The sequence below is a fragment of the Oratosquilla oratoria genome, chromosome 27, assembly GCF_046742065.1.
Source record: "Oratosquilla oratoria isolate Oo_2021 chromosome 27, ASM4674206v1, whole genome shotgun sequence".
NCBI classification, from domain to species: Eukaryota; Metazoa; Arthropoda; class Malacostraca; order Stomatopoda; family Squillidae; genus Oratosquilla; species Oratosquilla oratoria.
The window spans coordinates 27,605,324-27,629,965 of NC_134803.1; positions in this window are offsets into that span (position 1 = coordinate 27,605,324).

The window sequence follows — 24,642 nt, forward strand, 5'->3', positions numbered from 1 at the left end:
TTAATCAATATATGTATATTAAATATATATGATAGTATATATATGTAGATATATATATATTATATATATATATATACATATATTTTATTATTACATACAATTGGGCAAAACGTATGCTTGATACGGGAAAGGGAATCCCCAGGACAGCCGGCGGGGTGACCGTGTCATTGTTCCCATCCTTCGGATGTATAAATATGTGGTCCAACTGTTTGTAGACAGCTTACTCGAAGACGACCGAGTCGGTCGAAACGTATAAGCGATAAAAAGTTCCAGCCCATCTTCGCTTATTCTTCCTCCACCCAGTCTCTCATCTGTATAAACCAATCATCAAATATGTCGAGAGGTGGTGGAAGGAGAGAGATGTGGAAGGATTTTTTTCCAAGAATGCTTAAAGAGTGGTAATTTTGAAATCTGCGTCCAGTTAACTGAAATATTCATATAAATCGGTAGACACTGGTTCTGTTCCAACTGCTTGGAAGGCAGGCAAACGTTGTTCCTGTTTTTTAGAAGGGAGTTAGGATCGACCATATGCAACTACAGGCCAATCAGTTTGACAATCGGTTATAGGAAAAATGCTTGAATCAATAATAGTAAATAGACTCAGAGAAAACACATTGAAGGGCATAATTTAATTTCGTGATTCACAGACATGGTTTCTCCAAAGGTAAGTCATGCGTGACTAATCTTCTATCCTTTTACCACTAAGGTATATAAGGCGTCAGACAACAATGAAAATTACGATGTTATTTACCTTGACTTTAGAGGCAAAGCGTTCGACAAAAGTGCCTCACCAGAGACTACTGAATAAAAATCAAAGCCCATGGCATAGAAGAAAAAGTGTTAGGAAATGGATTAGAGCTTGGTTTAGTAACAGAAAACAGCTGGGTCACCATAAAATGGAATAAAATCTAGGTGGGGCAAGGTTACTAGCGGGGTCCCCCAGGGCTCGGTTTTGGGTCCCTTATTGTTCCATTTATGTTATATAAACGACTTAGACGAATGGGTGGAATTGTGATGTTAGTAAGTTTGCGGACGAAAATAATATAGGACGCCTAATTAGGTGCAGGAGAAGACGCCCAGATTCTTGCAGGATGATCTTAATAAACTGTTAACTTGGTCGGGGAAAATGGCAAATGAACTTCAATATCTCTAAGTGTAGCGTGTTAAACGTAGGCTTAAACAACCCCGAAAATAGATACAACTTAGATGGCACGTTCTCTAGAAAAATCTGAGTGCGAGAGGGACTTGGGTTGTTCTGGTGAGTCCGGACCTTAAAACCAGGAAGCAGTGCATTAGCGCCAGAAATAAAGCAAACAGAGCATTAGGCTTCATTGCTAGGACGCGTAACCAATAGTAGTGCAGAGGTAATTATTAAACTCTATCTAGCGATAGTTAGACCCATCCTTGTCTATGCGGTACAGGTTTGGTCTCCGTCCTACAAAATGGACATAAATTCACTAGAATCAGTACAGAGAAGAATGACCAAATATGATACAAGGACTCGGTAATTTGCCTTACGAAGAGAGGCTTCTAGAGACAACCTAAACTTACCCTCTCTGGAAAGGACCGCAAGAGTGCGGGGTGATCTAATAGAAGTGTTAAAGTGGATCAAAGGGCTATAACTAGAGGGTGATGCCAAAACAAGGTCATCATAAATAAAAACAACAGGGCAGGACTCGCAGTAATGGGTATAAACTGGACAAATTTAGATTTAAGAAGGAAATAGGCAAGAATTGGTTTACAAATAGTGTGGTCGATGTATGGAATAAACTTAGTAACCACGTAGTAAGCGCTGAAAACTATCAGTTGTTTTAAAAAACGATTAGACAACTTTATGGATGGGGACGACAGGTGGTGATGGATACGGAGCTGGGCTAGGGTAGGCCTTATGGTCTTTTGCAGTCTCCTTTATTTCTTATGTTCTTAGGTAATACTACAGACAGCGTCGGATCGCAAGTTACACAAGACTCCGTGGACGGTTTCTTATGGGAATGCCTAGAAGAACAGGTTTTTCCGGATTCAGCCCCAAGACAACTGAGAAGATGACAAACATCCTTTTATGGAAAGTGCAAGAGTTTACCTAGAGGAAGCATGCAAAAATTCTTTGAGGAGAAAGTGAAACGAGTTGCACCATGATATAGCGAGTCTCGCGTTACCCGGCTGGTTATCTGCGTAAGTTAGCCAAGGAGTATACGGTTCAAAGTGTTTAGTTAAAGCGCGAACTAGCTCGTCTGTGTGTTTTAAGGTCAGCGATTGGAACATAGTTGGACGTTTAGAAAACTGGTTCTAAACCTTTCAGACCAGGACGGTTATCCAGCACAGAAAAGCAAGTACGCTCACTAGGTTCAAAGTTTGACCATCGGAGGTAACGGAAAAGGTTTCAATGAGTTCATAAACTGCAACTATAAATGGAGGGATCGTGATGCGGATAAAAGGTTTTACTCAAGGAGTGGTCGCTTGCTATAAAGCCTTATGTGCCCAATCTAACATTTGTGTCATTCCGAGGAGGTATAAGGAGGCGCTACACACACTATGCCAGGACGGCTAGCATAATAATTCTCTCCAGCTGATAAAGGTGGGGGTGTGATTGTTATGAAAAAGATTGATTACTTAGATAAGATGCTAGATCTACTGAACGATCACACTACTTACGAAAGAAAACCGGATGGAAACGCGGACAAACGAAGCTGAAGAAGTTTAAGATCGAGGCCAGGAATATCCTACGAAAATCTGTCAAAAGGTAAGAAAATTGTTTGGCCTGTTTGGAGAGGCCCCGAGACCCCCCTTGATGCACGGCCTCCCAAAAAGTTCATAAAACAGGAATACCTTTTGAGACCCATAACTTCACGGGATCGGGAGTGCTCCGCACAAGTTGGCCAAGCGTCTAGCCAAACCACTCTCGGATAACCCTTGGATCTATAAGTGACGCTCATTTGAGGAATTCCTCTGACCTCATCCGCAGGCTGAACGATTTAGATTTCCATGGTAAGAAGTTAGCTAGTTATGATGTGAAGGCCTTATTCACAAATGTCGACGTGGAGGAGGCGTTAGTTTCCGCCAAGAGAGTCATATGACAGTCTTAGTAATGACGAATTTACCAGTTCCCAGGGAGTGATTATGTTATAACTATATATCCCTATGTGTAAAATTCGGTGAATTTACGTTCAAATGGTAAGGAATATAAACAACACAAGAGGTCTCGCCATGGGAAGTCCGCTTTCTGCGGTGACTAGCCTGTCTTTTTATGGAAACGTTGGAGGAAGACGAATATTGAAGGATCATGGGTAGAGGCACCACGTGTGCTAAGGTATGTGGACGGAAGTTATTGTGATAGTGCCGGTGAATATCGGACATTGGGACATAAGCTAGGTAGACTCAATAGAGGTCCATAAAGTTATTCAATTTCACTGTGGAGATGGAAGACGACCATAAGTTACCATTCCTTGACACGTTGGTGCACAGGAGGGATGAAGGAGTAAAGATTCTCAGTTGTACCGAAAAGCTTCCCCCCCCCCAACAGAGATGACTGTTGTGCACTACTTCGCAGGACACAGCGAGCGAGTGAAGAACCGGCGTGCTCATAGGCTTCTTCCTCAGAGCTTTTAGGATTTGCAGTGAGAGAATTTTTAGAAGATGAATTTGCCCTACATAAACTAATGCCTTTAAGAAGTTATAAATATCCAGGGGGAATGGATTATAAAAGCTGAATAGGAGTGGCTAGGAACATTTTCATGAGACCAAATGTCCAGTCGTCCGAGGATAATAAGGTACAGTTATATTTCGGTTCCTAACTCTAGAAAAACTGAAGGTTATGACAGATTTCTTGGGAAGAGTGAGGATAAAAATTGCAAGGACGTCCAATTCCAAAATTGGAAAAAGATATCATGACCAAGAATATAAAAGGGAATGTCCCAAAACGCCCTCAGTACCATCTATCGCATTCCTTTCGTAAGTTGGCTCATCTTCGTATTACGGTGAGTCAGGTCGAGGCGTTCGAGGAAAACGCGTAGCTGAGCACAAAAGAGGACTTGGGGTCACACAGGACTTCTAAACTCACTCGTCCAACATGCTGACCGGTCTGGACATTTGCCCCACTGGGATGTGAGTCGAGGTTCTACACACGGGATTAAGGAGAGACATGAGGAAGACTGTTGAAGCTGCCTACATTATATTATTATGATAAACATCAATGACAAGGGAAGGTTTGGTTTGTTTGTCTATGAGGCTAATAAGTTGATTAATTATAAATACAATTGGGAAACGTATGCTTGATACGGGAAAGGGAATCTCCCAGACAGCCGGCGGGGTGACCTGTCCTTGTTCCCATCCTCGGATGTATAAATATGTTGGTCCAACTGTTTGTAGACAGCTTACTGAAGAAGGGACCGAGTCGGTCGAAACGTATAAGCAATAAAAAGTTCCAGCCCATCTTCGCTTATTCTTCCAACACCCAGTCTCTCATATATATATATATTTATATATATATATATTTACTATACATATAAACGGCATTTATGCATGTATTGTGTGTGTGTTGTGTGTGTGTCCTGCTGTGTTGTGTAGGTGCGTGTGTGAGTGTGTTTGTGAGTGTGTGTGTGTGTGTGTGTGTGTGTGCGTGTGTGTGCGTGTGTGTGTATGTGTGCTGTATGTGGTGTGTGCGTGCGTGTAATAATATATATATATATATCAAATCAGCCGTCCTGAGCTGCACTGCCTGAACAAAGGCCTCCTTCATTAGCATTTCCATTGATTCACGCGACCGCACCAACCTCCGCCTCCGTTACTCCTGCAAATAATGTTCTCAATCTCGTCCCCCTCCATCTTCTCTTCTGGTTTCCCTATATTCTACTCTACCCATTTTGCGGCGTCCACTCAGTAACAGACTTGCTTCTCATCGGCTCATCAATCGTTCGCGCTAACTTACCTGCCCAATTCACTCTTCCTCTCTTTCACCGTCTCTACAATATTTTTCACTCTATTCTCCTCTCTACCCAACATTGCTCTCTTTCGGGTCTCTCAGCGTTATTCCATTCATTGATCTCTCCATTCTCCTATGTGCCGTCCTTAGCTTTGGCTTCCATCGCCTTCGTCAGAGTTTTTTAAGTTTCACCCGTAGATTTATTGCTAGCAGATTGCTTTGATTGTATAATTTAGGTTTCAAACATAAAGCGTAGAAAGCCTTCCAGGATTTTATATATACTTTACCTATCACTTTCCAAACCAATTGTAATGAGTCTTCTAATTTTATTATCATGATATTTTGTCACTTTCTCCCATTTGGTCTAAATAATTTATACTCTTCAACTTCTTCAATATTATAGTCTCCATCGATTACATTCTCTTTACTTTGAACTTTCGTGTTGAACTATTAATTTTCAGTTTTGCTCTTACTCATTTTAATCCTACTTTGAGATTTTTTGTTTAGTTCTCTCAGCATATTCCCCTTTTCCCCCGCATGTCGTCTGCTCTTTCTGACAATAAGAATAAGGTCATCCGCAATTCTTAGGTGGTTCAAATATTGAGCCATTTAATATTTCAAACCTTTCTCTTCCCAACTCAACCTTCTAAAAAATATCTTCCAAGCAAGCTGTAAATAATTTTGCGGTGAAATGGTATGGCCTTGCCGTACTCCTTTCTCGATATTGATCTGTTTCTGTATCTTTATGTACTCGGTATTATAGTGGTACCTTTCGCATAAAATCTTTTCTAAAACTCTTACTATCTGTTCGTTTGCACCTTGAGTGCGTAAGCGAGTTCAGTAGTGCTATTTTGTTCTACCGATGTCAATGGTCTCGGCTGTTAATCTACAAAAAGCCTAATAACACAAAGGTATATCATATTCTATCGTTTTTTTGATTAGTTGGTTCATCGCCTGCAATTGTGATTTGTATACATGTGTAGGTGTAAGATGAAAACAACATTTTATTTTCCTAACTCTTTTAGCGCTTTTGATCTATCCTTCAGAGCGATTACAGAAAGTATAAGTTACTACAACTGTTCATTGTTGTAGCATATGTATAGGAGGTTCCTACCACTTCTCCTATTCCTCGTATCCTTTTTGGGTCACTTGTATGCAATAACTGTCCTTTTCGCCGCGTCCACGGGTGTGAGACTCGATGCATCCGTCCCTCCAGCGTTGCCGTCATGGCTGTTGTAACAGCCCGACGGATTAAAATCCTTCCCTTGCGCTTGTGACTTTATGAACGCGTTTATGTGCAGGCTATAATGCATTTCAGGAGGGACAGATGTCCCAGGTCTCATCACATGAGCACGACAATGTGATTCCATTATGACTGCTGATTTACCATGGTGTTGGTTTACGGGGTGGATACTCATGATCTACCATCCCGAATAAGAGCTTTCCTACTACATTTGTAGGCCGATGTAAGGGCAATTCTTGTGACATTTACCAAACAACTTTTTTCTCTTGCTAAACGGGGATAGTAAAGGCTTATAATATTAGTGAAGTTTTCAATCCCTAAGCAGGGCTTAAAATCTTGGGCCTCCCACATGAGGAGGTAGCCTTTTTGAAACTATGGTGCTCCTCTTATATGAAGCAAAATGGTTATTACATTCAATTGGACAATATTGAAATATAGGTATTACTGCATTTGAAAGGCAAATAGACGGCGTATCACCAGTATCTATCTTACAAGGTTTATACTTAATTTCTGCGAGCCCCTTCCGTACCTGCAGCCACTTTTTTTTTTTACTGAGCCTACCGACCAGGTTGCTTAATTCATCTACTTATTATTTTATATATTTTTTCTTCGTCTGTTTTTCCCATAGTAAACCATCGTAAAAATAAAGTTATATATACATTTTCTCAGAGCTATGATTCTGTAGTCACCATGAAAGTTTGGTCAACTTGAGCCACGACATGAAATGACGTCACATCGACCCGAAGGACTTACTGCCATTATCGCTTCTCCTTAACTTGGTCGCTTGAACGCAAGCAAGCCTTCCGGGTCCATTGTTGGTGAGATTTTTCTTTCTTCTTATATTTACTTTTTTTTTTTTTTTTTAGTTTCTTATCATATAGTTTATTCAGAAGGTGGAAACCCCGAGAACAACGAAAATAATAGTAAAAAGCTACAGATAAAATATAAAATATATCTATATATAAATACACACACACACACACACACACACACACACACACTCACACACACACACACACACACACACACACACACACACACACACACACACACACACACACACACACACACACAACCACACACACACACAGATGAATAGATATATATATATATATATATATATGTGTATATCTATAAATAGATATATATATATTTATATCTAATATTTTCCATTGTACACAGCATTATCTGAAAAAATATAGATACAGTAATCAACAGTAAAAGAAAGATGTAGCCTAAAGAAAAATTATAATCTGTCTGTCTGTATATAGATAGATTTACATTTTTTATTGTGCACTGTTTTATATGAACAATTACAGAAAAAGTTCATTACACAGTTAAAAAAAAAAATTAAAACATGATTTTTGAAAATGTAAGGAAAACAAGTATGGAAAAATCAAATTAATATTAGCAAAATGAAGCCCAAGCCAACGACGGATTCGCCCACATGCGGACACTGAGAAAAAAGTAGGCGAGGTCAAAGGTCAGACATAGCGCCACGAGCTCACGTGACCTTTCCTGAGGTCATGAAAATGACGCTACAGAATCAATAGGCCACGCTCCCCTCCTCCATATCCTAACAAGTCGTGTATAACCAAGAGAATATTGACCAAACATATACATTTCACAACTGCACACGGAAAGTGAATATCGACTCACTTCTCTGAGAGAAAATGTACCAAACAATACATATGCTATACACACACACACTCACACACACATATATTATATATATATATATATATATATATATATATATAATATATATATATATATGTAAAGCGGAATAGGAAACACAGGAGTCTTAGTCTTGTGTTTATGCCTGATTAGTTTCGCAGGTATGCTTTTTCGAAAAATAGTCAGGAATAAACTCAAGACTAAGACTCCTGTGTTTCCTATTCTCGCTTACATCAACCTGTCAGATAGGTCTTCAACAATTATATAAATATAATATATATATATATATATTTATATATTTATTATATATATATATATATAGTATATATAATATATATATAAATGAAGGCGGAGGAAGTATACGAGGAATAACGGATGAATTTTCCTGCCTTAACGTTTCGACCCTTAGGGTCTTTATCACAAAGCTTAACAATAAAGTAAAAAACATGTACATCTTATAAACAGGCATTATCATCTCCACAGGATGATTAGGAAAGTCGTCGTGCTGACCTATCCTAGTCATCCTGTGAGATGATATGCCTGAGTATAAGATGTACATGGTTGTACTTTATTGTTAAGCTTTTGTGATCATGGACCCTAAGGGTCGTAAACGTTAAGGCAGTAAAATTCTCCTATTATTCCTCGTATACTTCCTCCGCCTTCCGTTACATTTGTCATAGGTTAAATCAACTATATAGTATATATATATATATATATATTATATATATATATATATAATATATATAGATATATACATAAAATTAAATTTCACATAAGGGGTTGGGGATAGTGACATTTATTCTTTTCCTAGTTCCCTTCCCTTTGGATGAGGTTTGTATTTAAGAAAAGCATCCCCCTTCCACTTGTATTACTAAAGAGGATTCCAGTTACCAATCGAAATATGCTTCACTTACTCAACTCTTTCTTTCGTCCGACAATGGTGTTAGTGGTGGTATAGTTATATGTACATGCAAATATGTATTTGATATATATTCTGTGATTAGAAGCTAAGTGATAGCGTGGGTTCGAGCCTTAGCTTTAACCACGTATTTGTTACTTGAGGGTATACCTCTAGTTTCTCGACGTTGAAGCCTTACGAACTAAAGTCAATTGTAGTTGATGAATGTAAAATCTATTCACTAGGTCCCATTAAGTGTTGTACAACACATTCACACCACACACCACACACACACACACACACACCCACACACACACACACACACACACACACACACACACACACACACACACACACACCCACACACACACACCACAACATACACACACACACATACATATATATATATATATATAGATACTGTAATATATATATATATATATTATGTATGTGTGTGTGTGTGTGTGTGTGTGTGTGTGTGTGTGTGTGTGTGTGTGTGTGTGTGTGTGTGTGTGTGTGTGTGTGTGTGTGTGTGTGTGTGTGTGTATGTGTGAATGTGTGTACAACACTTAATGGGTCCCAGTGAATAGATTTACATTTATCAACTACAATTGACTTTAGTTCTAAGTCTTCAACGTCGAGGAACTAGAGGTATACCTCAAGTAACAAATACGTGGTTAAGCTAAGGATTCGAACCCACACTATCACTTAGCTTCTAATCTTAGAATATATATAAATACATATTTGCATGTACATATAACTATACCACCACTAACACCATTGTCGGACGAAAGAAAGAGTTGAGTAAGTGAAGCATATTTCGATTGGTAACTGGAATCCTCTTCAGTAATACAAGTGGAAGGGGGATGCTTTCTTAAATAGCAACCTCATACAAAGGGAAGGGAACTAGGAAAAGAATAAATGTCACTACCCCCAACCCTTATGTGAAATTTATTTATGTATATATATATATATATATATATATATATATATATTGATTTAAACTATGACAAATGTAACTGAAGGCGGAGGAAGTATACGAGGAATAATGGAAGAATTTTACTGCCTTAACGTTTCGACCCTTAGGGTCTTGATCACAAAGCTTAACAATAAAGTACAACATGTACATCTTATACACAGGCATATCATCTCACAGGATGACTAGGAAAGGTCAGCACGACGACCTTTCCTAATCATCCTGTGAGATGATATGCCTGTGTATAAGATGTACATGTTTTACTTTATTGTTAAGCTTTGTGATCAAGACCCTAAGGGTCGAAACGTTAAGGCAGTAAAATTCTTCCATTATTCCTCGTATACTTCCTCCGCCTTCAGTTATATATGTATATATATATATATATATATATATATATATATATATATATATATATATATGTATATATATATATATTTTTGAGACATTCTGACAGGTTGATGTAAGCGGAATAGGAAACACAGGAGTCTTAGTCTTGAGTTTATTCCTGACTAGTTTCGAAAAAGCATACCTGCGAAACTAGTCAGGAATAAACTCAAGACTAAGACTCCTGTGTTTCCTATTGCGCTTACATCATATATATATATATATATATATATATATATATATATATATATATATATATGTGTGTGTGTGTGTGTGTGTATATAGCATATGTATTGTTTGTACATTTCCTCAGAGAAGTGAGTCGATTTCACTTTCCGTGTGCAGTTGTGAATGTTATCTTTGTCAATATTCTCTTGGTTATACACGACTTTTAGGATATGGGGGAGGGGAGCGTGGCCTATTGATTCTGTAGCGTCATTTCATGACCTCAGGAAAGGTCACGTGAGCTCGTGCGCTATGTCTGACCTTTGACCTCGCCTACGTTTTCTCAGTGTCTGCATGTGGCGAATCCGTCGTTGGCTTGGGCTTCATTTTGCTCATATTAATTTGATTTTCCATATTGTTTTCTTACATTTTAAAAATCATATTTTAACTTTTTTTTTAACTGTGTATGACTTTTTCTGTAATTGTTCATATAAAACTGTGCACAATAAAAATGTAATCTATCTATATACAGACAGACAGATTATAATTTTTCTTTATGCTACATCTTTCTTTTACTGTTGATTACTGTATCTATATTTTTTCAGATAATGCTGTGTACAATGGAAAACATTATATATATATATATATATATATATATATATATACACATATATATATATATATATATATATATATGTGTGTGTGTGTGTGTGTGTGTGTGTGTGTGTGTGTGTGTGTGTGTGTGTGTGTGTGTGTGTGTGTGTGTGTGTGTGTGTGTGTGTGTGTGTGTGTGTGTGTGTGTGTGTGTGTGTGTGTGTGTGTGTGTGTATTTATATATATTTATATTTATATTTATCTGTAGCTTTTTACTATTATTATCGTTGTTCTCGGGGATTCCAACTTCTGAATAAACTATATGATAAGAAACTAAAAAAAAAAAAAAAAAGTAAATATAAAAAGAAAGAAAAATCTCACACAATGGACCAGAAGGCTTTCTTGCGTTCAAGCGACCAAGTTAGGAAAGCGATAATGGCAGTAAGTACTTCGTGTCGATGTGACGTCATTTCATGTCGTGGCTCAAGTTGACCAAACTTTCATGGTGACTACAGAATCATAGCTCTGAGAAAATGTATATATAACTTTATTTTTACGATGATTTACTATGGGAAAAACAGACGAAGAAAAATAATAAGTAGATGAATTAAGCAACCTGGCGGTAGGCTCAGTAAAAAAAAAAAGTGGCTGCAGGTACGGAAGGGGCTCGCTGAAATTAAGTATAACCTTTAAGATAGATACTGGTGATACGCCGTCTATTTGCCTTTCAATGCAGTAATACACTATTTCAATATTGTCCAATTGAATGTATAACAATTTGCTTCATATAAGGGGAGACCATAGTTTCAAAAGGCTCCCTCTCATGTGGGAGGCCCGAGATTTAAGCCCGCTTAGGGATTGAAAACTTCACTAATATTATAAGCCTTTACTATCCCCGTTTAGCAAGAGAATAAAGTGTTTGGGTAATGTCACAATATTGCCCTTACATCGGCCTACAAATGTAGTATAAAGCTCTTATTCGGGATGGTAGATCATGAATCCACCACGTAATCCAACACCATGGTAAATCAGCAGTCATAATGGAATCACATTGTCGTGCTCATGTGATGAGACCTGGGACATCTGTCCCTCCTGAAATGCATTATAGCCTGCACATAAACGCGTTCATAAAGTCACAAGCGAAAGGGAAGGATTTATCCGTCGGGCTGTTACAACAGCAATGACGGCAACTCTGGAGGGACGGATGCATCGAGTCTCACCACGTGAGCGCGGCGAAAGGACAGTTGTTGTCTACAAGTGATCCAAAAAGGATACGAGGAATAGGAGAGTGGTAGGAACCTCCTATTCATATGCTACACATGAACAGTTGTGTAACTTATACTTTCTGTAATCGCTCTGAAGGATCGGTCAAAAGCGCTAAACGTTAGGAAAATAAAATGTGTTTCATCTTACACCTACATATGTATAAAAACACATTTGCAGGCGATGAACCAACTAATCAAGAAAACGATAGAATATGATATACCTTTGTGTTTAGCTTTTGTAGATTACGAGAAGACCTTTGACTCGGTAGAACAAATAGCAATACTGAACTCGCTACGCAATCAAGGTGCAAACGAACAGATAGTAAGAGTTTTAGAAAAGATTTATGCGAAAGGTACCACTATAATTCGAGTACATAAAGATACAGAAAAGATCAATATCGAGAAAGGAGTACGGCAAGGCCATACCATTTCACCCAAATTATTTACAGCTTGCTTGGAAGATATTTTTAGAAGGTTGAGTTGGGAAGAGAAAGGTTTGAATATTAATGGCCAATAGTTGAACCACCTAAGAATTGCGGATGACATTATTCTTATTTCAGAAAGAGCAGAAGACATGCGAGATATGCTGAGTGATCTAAACAAAAAAAGTCTCAAAGTAGGATTAAAAATGAGTAAGAGCAAAACTAAAATAATGTTCAACACGAAAGTTCAAAGTAAAGAGAATGTAATCGATGGAGAATATAATATTGAAGAAGTTGAAGAGTATAATTATTTAGACCAAATGGTGAAAGTGACAAAATATCATGATAATAAAATTAGAAGACGCATTACAATTGGTTGGAAAGTGTTTGGTAAGTATAATAAAATCCTGAGAGGCTTTCTACCTTTATGTTTGAAACCTAAATTTTACAATCAATGCATTCTGCCAGCAATAATCTACGGGTGAAACTTAAAAACTGACGAAGGCGATGGAAGCAAAGCTAAGGACGGCACATAGGAGAATGGAGAGATCAATGAATGGAATAACGCTGAGAGACCGAAAGAGAGCAAGTTGGGTGAGAGAGGAGAATAGAGTGAAAAATATTGTAGAGACGGTGAAAGAGAGGAAGAGGAATTGGGCAGGTAAGTTAGCGCGAACGATTGATGAGCGATGGAGCAAGTCTGTTACTGAGTGGACGCCGCAGAATGGGAGGAGTAGAAGATGGGAAACCAGAGAGAAGATGGAGAGACGAGATTGAGAAATTTGCAGGAGTAACGTGGCGGAGGTTGGTGCGGTCGTGTGAATCATGGAATGCTATGAAGGAGGCCTTTGTTCAGCAGTGGACTCAGGACGGCTGATTTGATATATATATATATATATATACACGCACGCACACGCACGCACACACACACACACACACACACACACATACACACACACGCACACACACACACACACACACACACACACACACACACACACGCACACACACACACGCACACACACACACACACATACATGCATAAATGCAGTATATATGTATATATATATATATATATATATATATATATATATATATGAGAGACTGGGTGGAGGAAGAATAAGCGAAGATGGGCTGGAACTTTTTATTGCTTATACGTTTCGACCGACTCGGTCTTCTTCAGTAAGCTGTCTACAAACAGTTGGACCACATATTTATACATCCGAGGATGGGAACAAGGACAGGTCACCCCGCCGGCTGTCTGGGGATTCCCTTTCCCGTATCAAGCATACGTTTCCCAATTGTATTTATAATTAATCTACTTGTCGCCTCTGACAAACAAACAAAACCTTCCCTGTCATTGATGTTTTCATAATAATTAATGTAGGCAGCTTCAACAGTCTTCCTCATGTCTCTCCTTAATCCCGTGTGTAGAACCTCGACTCCATCCCAGTGGGGCAAATGTCCAGACCGGTCAGCATGTTGGACGAGTGAGTTAGAAGTCCTGTGTGACCTCAAGTCTCTTTTGTGCTCAGCTACGCGTTTCTCGACGCCTCGACCTGACTCACCGTAATACGAAGATGAGCAACTACCGCAAGGAATGCGATAGATGGTACTGAGGGCGTTTTGGGACAGTCCTTTTATATTCTTGGTCTTGATCATTTTTCCAATTTTGGAATTGGACGTCCTTGCTATTTTTATCCCACTCTTCCCAAGAAATCTGTCTATGCCTTCAGTTTTTCTAGAGTTAGGAACCGAAATATACTGTACCTTATTATCCTCGGACGACTGGACATTTGGTCTCATGAAAATGTTCCTAGCCACTCCTTTCAGCTTTTTAATCATTCCCCCTGGATATTTTAACTTCTTAAAGGCATTAGTTATGTAGGCTAATTCATCTTCTAAAAATTCCTCACTGCAAATCCTAAAAGCTCTGAGGAAGAAGCCTATGAGCACGCCGGTCTTCACTCGCTCGCTGTGTCCTGAGAAGTAGTGCACAAAGTCATCTCTGTTGGTAGCTTTTCGGTACACTGAGAATCTTACTCCTTCATCCCTCCTGTGCACCAACGTGTCAAGGAATGGTAACTTATGGTCGTCTTCCATCTCCACAGTGAATTGAATATCTTTATGGACTCTATTGAGTCTACCTAGCTTATGTCCAATGTCGATATTCTCCGGCACTATCACAATAACGTCGTCCACATACCTTAGCCACGTGGTGCCTCTACCCATGATCCTTCTATATTCGTCTTCCTCCAACGTTTCCATAAAAAGACAGGCTAGCACCGCAGAAAGAGGACTTCCCATGGCGAGACCTCTGTGTTGTTTATATTCCTTACCATTGAACGTAAATTCACCGAATTTTACACATAGGGATATAAGTTTAACATAATCACTCCTGGGAACTGGTAATTCGTCATTACTAAGACTGTCTATGACTCTCTTGGCGGCAACTAACGCCTCCTCCACGTCGACATTTGTGAATAAGGCCTTCACATCATAACTAGCTAACTTCTTACCATGGAAATCTAAATCGTTCAGCCTGCGGATGAGGTCAGAGGAATTCCTCAAATGAGCGTCACTTATAGATCCAAGGGTTCCCGAGAGTGGTTTGGCTAGACGCTTGGCCAACTTGTGCGGAGCACTCCCGATCCCTGAAGTTATGGGTCTCATAGGTATTCCTGTTTTATGAACTTTTGGGAGGCCGTGCATCAAGGGGGGTCTCGGGGCCTCTTCCAACAGGCCTAACAATTTCTTACCTTTGACAGATTTTCGTAGGATATTCCTGGCCTCGATCTTAAACTTCTCTGCTTCGTTGTCCGCGTTTCCATCCGGTTTTCTTTCGTAAGTGGTGTGATCGTTCAGTAGATCTAGCATCTTATCTAAGTAATCATTCTTTTTCATAACAATCACACCCCCACCTTTATCAGCTTGAGAGATTATTATGCTATCGTCCTGGCTTAGTGTGTGTAGCGCCTCCTTATACCTCCTCGGAATGACACAAATGTTAGATTGGGCTAAGGCTTTATAGCAAGCGACCACTCCTTGAGTAAAACCTTTATCCGCATCACGATCCCTCCACTTATAGTTGCAGTTTATGAACTCATTGAAACCTTTTCCGTTACCTCCGATGTCAAACTTTAAACCTAGTGAGAGTACTTGCTTTTCTGTGCTGGATAACCGTCTGTCTGAAAGGTTTAGAACCAGGTCTAAACGTCCAACTATGTTCCAATCGCTGACCTCACACAGACGAGCTAGTTCGCGCTTTAACTTAACACTTTGAACCGTATACTCCTTGGCTAACTTACGCGATAACCAGCCGGGTAACGCGAGACTATCTATATCATGGTGCAACTCGTTCACTTTATCCTCAAGATTTTTGCACGCTTCCTCTAGGTAAACTCTTGCACTTTCAGTAAAAGGATGTTTGTCACTTCTCAGTTGTCTTGGGGCTGATTCCGGGAAAAACCTGTTCTTCTAGGCAGTCCATAAGAAACCGTCCACGGAGTGTGTAACTTGCGATCCGACGCTGTCAGTAGTATTACATAAGAACATAAGAAATAAAGGAGACTGCAAAAGACCATAAGGCCTACACTAGGCAGCTCCGTATCCATCACCACCTGTCGTCCCCATCCATAAAGTTGTCTAATCGTTTTTTAAAACAACTGATAGTTTCAGCGCTTACTACGTGGTTACTAAGTTTATTCCATTCATCGACCACCCTATTTGTAAACCAATTCTTGCCTATTTCCTTCTTAAATCTAAATTTGTCCAGTTTATACCCATTACTGCGAGTCCTGCCCTGTTGTTTTATTATGATGACCTTGTTTGCATCACCCTTGTTATAGCCTTTGATCCACTTGAACACTTCTATTAGATCACCCCGCACTCTGCGTCTTTCCAGAGAGTGTAAGTTTAGGTGCCTAAGCCTCTCTTCGTAAGGCAAATTTCCGAGTCCTTGTATCATTTTGGTCATTCTTCTCTGTACTGATTCTAGTGAATTTATGTCCATTTTGTAGGACGGAGACCAAAACTGTACCGCATAGTCAAGGATGGGTCTAACTATCGCTAGATAGAGTTTAATAATTACCTCTGCACTTCTATTTGTTACCGTCCTAGCAATGAAGCCTAATGCTCTGTTTGCTTTATTTCTGGCGCTAATGCACTGCTTCCTGGTTTTAAGGTCCGGACTCACCAGAACTCCCAAGTCCCTCTCGCACTCAGATTTTTCTAAGAACGTGCCATCTAAGTTGTATCTATTTTCGGGGTTGTGTAGCCCTACGTTTAACACGCTACACTTAGAGATATTGAAGTTCATTTGCCATTTCACCGACCATGTTAACAGTTTATTAAGATCATCCTGCAGAATCTGGGCGTCTTCTCCTGACCTAATTAGGCGTCCTATTTTAGTGTCGTCCGCAAACTTACTAACATCACTATTCAACCCATCGTCTAAGTCGTTTATATACATAATGAACAATAAGGGACCCAAAACCGAGCCCTGGGGGACCCCGCTAGTAACATTGCCCCACCTAGATTTTATTCCATTTATGGTGACCCGCTGTTTTCTGTTACTAATCCAAGCTCTAATCCATTCTAACACTTTTCCTCCTATGCCATGGGCTTTGATTTTATTTAGTAGTCTCTGGTGTGGCACTTTGTCGAACGCTTTGCTAAAGTCAAGGTAAATAACATCGTAATTTTCATTGTTGTCTGACGCCTTATATACCTTAGTGTAAAAGGATAGAAGATTAGTCACGCATGACTTACCTTTGGAGAAACCATGCTGTGAATCACGAATTTAAATTATGCCCTTCAATGTGTTCTCTGAGTCTATTTACTATTATTGATTCAAGCATTTTTCCTATAACCGATGTCAAACTGATTGGCCTGTAGTTGCATATGGTCGATCTATCTCCCTTCTTAAAAACAGGAACAACGTTTGCCTGCCTCCAAGCAGTTGGAACAGAACCAGTGTCTACCGATTTATTGAATATTTCAGTTAACTGGTCGCAGATTTCAAATTTACACTCTTTAAGCATTCTTGGAAAAATTCCTTCCACATCTTCTCTCTTCCACCACCTCTCGACATATTTGATGAATGGTTTAGACAGATGAGAGACTGGGTGGAGGAAGAATAAGCGAAGATGGGCTGGAACTTTTTTATTGCTTATACGTTTCGACCGACTCGGTCTTCTTCAGTAAGCTGTCTACAAACAGTTGGACCACATATTTATACATCCGAGGATGGGAACAAGGACAGGTCACCCCGCCGGCTGTCTGGGGATTCCCTTTCCCGTATCAAGCATACGTTTCCCAATTGTATTTATAATTAATCTACATACATATATATATATATATATATATGTATATATATATATATATATATATATATTTATATACATATATATATACATGTATATCACTTTCTATTCTTCTTCTTAACCTCTGCTGACATTTGGTAACGCAATTGCACATGCGGCAAAAGAAAAAATTCGGCAATAGGGAAATGAATATGACAACGATTGACCTTTTCAAGGTTGCAGTCGGGTGGGATGACTGACCTCCACAGACGACCACGACGTGGGAGAGGCGTCGGCGGCGGCCCCTTTAACTAGTCACTTAACCAGATTTATCTGATTAACTTTGCCTGATTGCCCTCGCGTCGTTTGATTCGAGCTCCCGCACAGGCCTTTCTGCATAATTTATGATGAGGTAACTCGTTCGGTATGATTGGCAGCGTGGAAGTTTGCTCGTTCAGCCTAGGTGCAGTATGTGTTAAAATCTACCTCTTTTCCGTGCATACACACACATACACAGGCACACATACACAAACACACAAACACACACACACACACACACACACGCGCGCGCGCGCGCGCCTGCGCGTGCAGAAGATAGGAGGAGAGGAAAGAACGAAAAAAGAGGGAGGGAATGAATAAAGAAAGTTGCTGGGGGAAGAGGGAAAGGATGGGAAGGAGATGGAGGCATATATAATCTTTTATCATATTTTTTCTTTGGCGCTCAAAATAATCTCTTGTAATGATTTTATATACAAACTACTCATCGCCATATATTCTGAAATTCAGTACATTTTTTTCCTGGCTAATGCTATGAAGTTTCATTCAAATGATTAATCTACTGGGGACGAAATTGGGTCTAGATTGGTCGAGCCTCCAATGTGAGTCCCTGGACCGAACAAAATCGTCTGTAGCCAACAAAAATAAGTGAAAAGAGAAAGCATCAGGTCAGAGACATACACCTATTCATAATATAATTAAAATAAAACTTTACATATTCGTACGGTTTTATAAAAGTAAAATAGATAACAATTTAGTTTTCTTATTGTAATTATTTTCATTCTATAATTTTTCTCTTCCAATCCAATTCTGATGCGAAAAATGATAATGAAGTGGTGATACAATCAGTAATATACTTTCTGTCGACATGACGTCATGAAACCTGGCAATATATGCCATGAAAATTTGACATTTCTATCGCCTTAGTCATTAGCAAAATAACATGGTTTCTTTGACAGATCTTTTTAGTAGAAAATCATTCTTTTCTTGATCCTTGATTTAGTATTATGAGTTATATTCCATTGTTTTTCCTTATATACAAATATGTTCATCGTAAAACTCCTACACGATTTTATAACGCATGCAATCGACAGAGCCATTACGTATTTTGAAAAGAAAATTGCGAATTATGGTGATTAACCCTAATAATTGACGTAAACAATTCAAACTTATTACAAACAATTGGAATCACTGCAACACAATTACAAGTGAAACGATATTTCTGCACTATAACATGGATCTAATTGTAGGAAAAAATACAGAAATAAGTCAGTCTGCTATGGCTTCCTTGGTAATACACGGAGACTAAATTTATTACCAAGAGTGTATCGAAAAGTTGTTGCAGTATTATGAGGACATGTGATGCCGAATATCACTAAAAATCCATTTTCTCCATTTTCACCTCAACTTCTTCCCTCCGAAACTCGTAGCAGTGAATGATGAGCATGAACAAAAGTTCAACCAAGATATTACAGAGATGGAGAGAAATTACCAACGCAAATAGAACCCCATCATGATGGGGGACTTCTGATGGACGCACTTGCGTGACATTCCAGAGGCTACACAAGATATATAAAAAAAAAAATCACTTCTCTTTGTTAGAATATAATTATGTGCAAGTAACTTAGTTCCATTAGCGGCTCATGACTTTGCTTTTTTGTGTGTAATATGCCATTGTAATATGAAATAAACGCATTATATTTTGAATTTACAATAAGTATAAGTAAGTTGGGATACATGAAAGCCCAAAACTAAGAGCGATTGAACAAATTTTCCAGAAATTTTAATTCATCACGTTAAAATTAGTAACAAACACCTGTTTATATAATTTCCTTAGGGAAAAAATGTAAACCAGTATAGTAGGCATACACAAATACACACTATTACAAACCCCTCTAGAATACTAAAATATCCACCGGCCTTGTGAAGCTCAGATGCTTGTAACACCAAGAAAGTACCGTGGACTACTGTTAGGTCAGATATCCTTAGACCCTATGTCTATTAATGGGTTCAGTCAAACAAGAAAATGGATCAATGTCTCCACCCCTTTAACTTAACTTTAAAGAAATATAATTTAATAAGAAATTTAGAATTCATATGAAAATTCCTACAAGGTGAAGGTAAGTGATATGAAAACAAGGTACCATAACACAATACACACAAGTACAGTTAAATAGGATATAACAAGACACCGTACGAGACATTTGACTTATAACAACTTGCATCCGATCCATGATTAACATGAATTACGAAAAGCTCGAAAAAAAAATAAAGGGATTAAACGCATGTAAGACGGGCTCACAGTTTACTAAGCTGTTCTGAAATCTTGAGCTAACCCTAAGCCCCAATAATACATCACTCCACACACACTCATAGGGGGACATTACAAAAACTAAGTCCTAATTATTTTGGCTCACTGCTACGAGACCGAGGGGATAGGATGCTAACCATAATGCAGGCATGTTAGAATCTGACAGGTTGGGTAGCCCTGGTCAGATACGAGTTACAACCTGGCAAAACATTCGGCTATCACATTGTACTTCTCTCGTACATATTGAACATCTAGATTATATTTTTGCAAAAACAGACTCCACTTAGTTAAGTGGAGGGTCCTATCTTTGAACTTATCAAGGTACTTCAAGGGATGATGGTCAGTGAAAACCTTTACACTTGCGTCAGCAGGGATATACACGGCAAAATATTTCAAAGTCAAAATAATATATATTAGTTCCTTTTCACTCGTGGAATACTTTTTCTGGGCCACATTCAGTTTCCTGCTAAAGTAACTCACAGGATGGCCTATAGAGTCTTTACTTTGTGACAATATTGCACCAACATTAAAATTGCTTGCGTCGCAAAAGAGATTTTTTTTTGTTTTTTTTTTAGAAGTCAGGGGATTGTAACACCGTAGCTGTACACAAAAGGCTCTTCGTTTGAACAAAAGCTGTGTTGCAAGCCTCAGTCCATTAGAACATGGCTCCCATCTTTATCAGATCGGTTAAAGAAGCGATTAAGGAAAAGAAATTATAAATGTTCATTCTATAAAAGGTAATAGTTCCTACAAATCTACAAACCTTTTTCTTGATTTGAGGTATTGGAATTCTAAGAATGGCTTCTACTTTGGCCTGGGGCGGATCCAATTCTCCCTGCCCTATAGTATAAACCGCTATAATGTACCTTGGCCTTAATAAATTCACACTTGTCTAGACTAAGCAACAGATTGCCTAACACTAACTTGTCAAATAGCAAGGTTAGACAATCCAAATGATCCTGCTAGGTATTACTATACAGTATACACTACATCATCGATGAACGTTACACAACTGGGAATGTCCTCAGTAATATTATTCATCAACCGTTGGAACTTGGTTCCGTTGGTCGTACTAAAGGGCATAACCTTACACTGGTAAGTTTTTCCCAGTGCTGTGAAATAGGAGATAGACTAAGCATGGGATCTCAGGGGTACTTGCCAATAACTGCGGAGCAGATCTATTTTACTTATGAAATGTGACCCAACCACCCTATCTATACACTCCTCTAGGCCAGGCACGGGGTACAAGTCCTTTTTGGTTACCACATTCACGCGTCTAAAATTAAAGTAAAACCGCTGAGTACCATTGGTTTTCGGAACTGAGATCACTGGTGAGCTCCACTCGCGTAATTAAGCCGTGGGCCAGCATTTAGTCTATTTCCTTATTAATGCTTGCCGCTCGTTATGGTATGACATGATACGCTGCCTGCTTAATGGGGTTTGCGTCTCCTACATGAGCATCATGTAGTATCAAGAGCATCTCGAAAGATCTTCTCATATCTGCTTAATAAAACAGTTAAGTCCTCCCTTTGTATAGCAGTGAAATGGTCGAGCTTCTCCACCACCTGGGGCCAATCTTCTGTATTCTCCTTCCACGTCATCTTGAAGGTGGGGAAGATCGTGACCTTGTCTTCCTCAAGCACGAGGGAATAGTACAAACACTCCCGCCAGTTTCATCCACCGGGTTCGGTTCCCTCTCCTGGCAGTCTTTCAGCGTATTTACACTTTATAACTGTTGAATCCACCTCTGATCCAGAGTGGCAACAATGTAGTTAAGTTCCCTTACTCATTACACTACCGCGTAGGGTCCACTGAACTTAGTCGTCAACGACATTGAAAAGGTAGCAATACCAACACTTTATCACCGGGATTAAATTCCCATACTTCGGCGTTTCTATCTTAGTTTTGTTTCATTCTTTGTTGAGCACTTCCTAAGCCTTCTCTGGTCATTGCTCAACATGCGGTCAACTTACCTTTCATATCATTAACCAACTTCAGCATTTTTTGGAGGTAGAACTATGCCCTTTCAATTAACAATCATTCAGGACTTTAAGAGTCCTAGAACCTCGTGTCCAAACACTAATGCAAAAGGCGAGAGGCCCAATGATGCCTTGGTTACCTCGCGCACGGCAAATAACAGATATGGTAAGTCTTGGTCCCACCCTTTATCGTTTTCTAAACATCACTTCTTTAACATTGTTTTTAATGTTTGAAGATACCGTTCAAGGGCATCTAGACTCTGAGGATGGTTCAGCATTCGACGTGACTTTTGTTATACCTAATACTCCCAAGCTTTGCACAACTTCTATATGCAAAAACACAGACTCCTGGTCTGCCTGTGCCTGTCGAGGTAATCCCTACTTCGTAAAGAAGCTAATCAGTTCATGCAAAACCGCTTTGGCGAGCACTTTAAGTAGCGGTATTGCCTCGGGATACCTAGAAAATGTATCCATAAATGTGAGGATATGTTCATGCCCCATAGCAGTCTTAGGAAACGGCCCTACTAATATCACCGATAACATTAGCAAAGGAGCTACAGCTACAGCTACATGCTAGTTAGGTTCTCCTACCACCTGACAAGTGTAACAAGTTTGATAGTGCTGTGCCACATCCTTCCTAATCCCTGGCCAGTAGAAGTGTTGCCAGATACCGTCTAAAGTTTTAAGTACACACAAATGTTCAGAAAAGGGACTATCGTACTTGTAGCAGCACGCTACCACTGCTAGTGTCCCCGAAGCGTACACGTCATACTGTTTGTAAAATTATTATTCTGCATCAATTTATTATACATGCCTTTTAAATTATACAGTATGTTGCAAAAATTATATATAGTACGAGGATCACTGTTGTATTGTTCAATATATTTATATCTATATTTATTTGCATACTTTGTTCATAGCTTTAATTATTTACAATGTAATATGTATGTCATGGCGGACGGGCCAATAAAAATTAATTCCTAAACTAGTCACGCAGTTTGAGCTACTCCTGCCAACGATTAGGGAAGATTACTTCATTCCTGATGAGACGATCCAGCCTCATCAATTGGTGACCTCCCGGAGTGTGGACTTCAGCATCCAACGCAGACGCCTCCCTCTAGACCCGACGCAGCAGTCACCGCCGCTGGCCCTGCCCTTCCCTGCCCGCTGGACCGTACTACTCACCGCCGCCGGTCCAGCCCTGCCTGGTGTGGACCTACCGCACCCCCTGCCTGCTGTGGACCTACCGCACCCCCTGCCTGCTGTGGACTTGCCCTACCCTCTGCCTGGTGTGGACTCTTCGCCGCCTACCTCGCCCCGTGGAGTGGACTGCCTGCCCAGTCGCGCTCCTGAGAGTGGAACGCGAACTCCTGCCTGGTGTGGACTCGCCGCCTGCATCTTTGAGTGGATTCCCGACGCCACTGGCTGCTCCACCCGCAGTTGATCCCGACGCCACTTGCCATCTCCGTCAGAGCGAACTTTAGCCTCCACTTGCCGCTGCCTGCAGTCCCAGTCTGCCAGTCCCCGCCGCCGCCGCTGAACCGACGTCTCTACCATCATGGACCAGCTTCCCGTAGAGGAACATGCCAACGAGCTCGTCGCAACTCTGTCCTCGCCCTCAGTCTCTCACGTCAACACAGACCCCCTTCGCGAGCGTCTCGTCGATATGGTGACTCAACTCACCCTTCAAGTTAGTGAGCTGAAGGGACAGGTTCAGGCAACAGACCGCCTTAACTTCACACGCAGTTCACGTTCCCGATCAAGACCGAGATCTAAAAGTACGGAACGCAACTCAGCGGTATGCTACTATCACGCCCAGTTCGGCTCTAAGGCCCCTCCTCTTCACAACTCCTGTATATACAAGACCCTTTAACACGTCACCTCTTCCTCATCGACACCGGTGCTGCAGTGAGCATACTGCCAGCTTCTGCCAGTTCGAAGACGTTACCCCCAATCACGTCCCTCTACGCTGCCAACAACACTAAAATCGCCGTCTACAGGAAATCCACCTTAACCCTCTCCCTCAACCTCCGTCGTGCCTTCGAGTGGACCTTCTACGTCGCCGACGTCCCTCAACCCATCATCGGAGCCGATTTCCTGAACCATTATGGCCTTCTCGTGGACATTCAGCGCCGTCGCCTTTACGATGTCTCCACGCGCCTCACGTCCTACGGCCACACTCGTCCTGGCGTCAGTACCAACATCTCCGTCATCAGTCCCGGTACACCTTT